Here is a 2348-nt window from a genome sequence, read left to right as displayed (position 1 = left end):
AGCGTTGCATCTTACAACCCTCGACTTCATTCTCTGAGGTTATGCCAAGATGTGGGTGTACGAAACACCCTTAGATACAGCTGAACACCTGCTGGCCAGGGTCCCAGCTGCCCGCCTCCTGGTACAACATTGTTGCTCACGGGCGAGGCCTCCACGACGAGTGCGGCCGCTTCATGTTTAAAGATGATTAAAGGTGTAGCTGTTGTCACACACATCGACTCAGTCTGTGTTTCGACAAGTTCCTACACAGTTGTCACTTCTGCCCAGCTGCTCAGAACAATGAGGTGTGACATGTCTTGGAAGACAGTAGCGTGATTGACTCGATTCCACTATCGCAGTAGCCGCCACGATACAGGAATGACCTGTGAGGATATGCTGACATCACTCCGAAACTGTGATCACAGAGAGAGCGTCATGCACGTATGCACGTCAAAGGTCGTGAGGTGGTGGTATGAATGTAGGATATTTTCAAGAACACTGCCATCCTGAATTTGGAATCATTCAACTGTATGTCAGTCAGACACCTTAGGCAAGTGTACGGTGGTGGAGAGAAAAACGGATTTACTTGTGTTGCAGATATGTGCAAATATTATTTCCTTAATAAAATTTTTGTACTTATTTAGATACTCCCGTGCTCATTTTTTACAGTTCTTTTGTCAGCTACGTTTATTTACCAGGTGACATCTACACTCTTTTTGGAGAACTGTCGAGATGATTTCCCAAGTTTCTGCAATGTGCCACTCAAAACGTAACCGATCAGCAGCTACTTGTAGCCAGCATATTCCATTTCGCGCATTTCTGTCACTGCACAATCCCACTCGTTTAATATGTGGAAGTTCTTCTTCTTACGAGAAATAAACCCGTTTGTGCTGCCTTGCGTCCACGCTTCGTAAGTAATGAGTGCAGTTGCAAGTTGAGAGAGGCATGTTCAAATGTGTACCAACACGCTGGGCAGTGTCGCAATGCGCTATGTGTTAGTAACGTCAGTGGGGAGAGAAGAAGCGTGATGGATTGCGACTTGAATTGCTGATCAGCGCACGCTGCGTGGCTGAAGGGGTTTGTAAACAGCCCTGCGGGGGGCGACCCGAGTCTTTCTCTCTCTCCGACTGCCAGCCAGCCCTGATATCGGAGTCAAGCGCTCGTGCGGCATCCGTGACGACGATGGTGACTGCAGTCATGGCCACGCACGTTGGATAACAATGATGACGTCGCACTGTTGTCACTGTTTACCGACGACGGTGTGATGTCATTCATCATGGTCACCTTGGCTGAGGATGAAAGCAAGTATACATATTTTCTATAGTGTTTTTGTTTATACACTACTGGCCATTAAAATTGCTACACCACGAAGATGATGTGCTACACACGCGAAATTTAACCGACAGGAAGAAGACGCTGTGATATGCAAATGATTAGCTTTTCAGAGCATTCACACAATGTTGGCGCCAGTGGCGACACCTACAACGTGCTGACATGAGGAAAGTTTCCAACCGACTTCTCATACACAAGCAGCAGTTGGCTGGCGTTGCCTGATGAAACGTTGTTATGACGCCTCGTGTAAGGAGGAGAAATGCGCACCATCACGTTTCCGACTTTCATAGAGGTCTGATTGTAGCCTATCGCGATTGCGGTTTATCGTATCGCGAAACTGCTGCTCGCGTTGGTCGAGATCCAATGACTGTTAGCAGAATATGGAATCGGTGGGTTCAGGAAGGTAATACGGAACGCCGTGCTGTATCCCAACGGTCTCGTATCACTAGCAGTCGAGATGACAGGTTCAAATGGTTCAAACAGTTCTGAGCACTATGGGACTCAACATCTTAGGTCATAAGTCCCCTAGAACTACTTAAACCTAACTAACCTAAGGACATCACACACACCCATGCCCGAAGCAGGATTCGAACCTGCGACCGTAGCAGTCCCGCGGTTCCGGATTGCAGCGCCAGAACCGCACGGCCACCGCGGCCGGCCGAGATGACAGGCATCTTATCCGTATGGCTGTAATGGATCGTGCAGCCATGTCCAGATGGGGACGTTTGCAAGACAACAATCATCTGCACGAACAGTTCGATGACGTTTGCAGCAGCATGGACTATCAGATCGGACACCGTGGCTGCGGTTACCCTTGACGCTGCATCACAGACAGGAGCGCCTGCTATGGTGTACTTAACGACGAACCTGGGTGCACGAATGGCAAAACGTCATTTTTTCGGATGAATCCAGTTTCTGTTTACAGCATCATGATGGTCGCATCCGTGTTTGGCGACATCGCGGTGAACGCACATTGGAACCGTGTATTCGTCATCGCCATACTGGCGTATCACCCTGTGTGATGGTATGGGGTGCCA

This window comes from Schistocerca piceifrons, chromosome 11 (genome assembly GCF_021461385.2).
Source record: "Schistocerca piceifrons isolate TAMUIC-IGC-003096 chromosome 11, iqSchPice1.1, whole genome shotgun sequence".
In the NCBI taxonomy this organism is placed as follows: Eukaryota; Metazoa; Arthropoda; class Insecta; order Orthoptera; family Acrididae; genus Schistocerca; species Schistocerca piceifrons.
Note: the sequence above shows the minus strand (reverse complement) of the source record.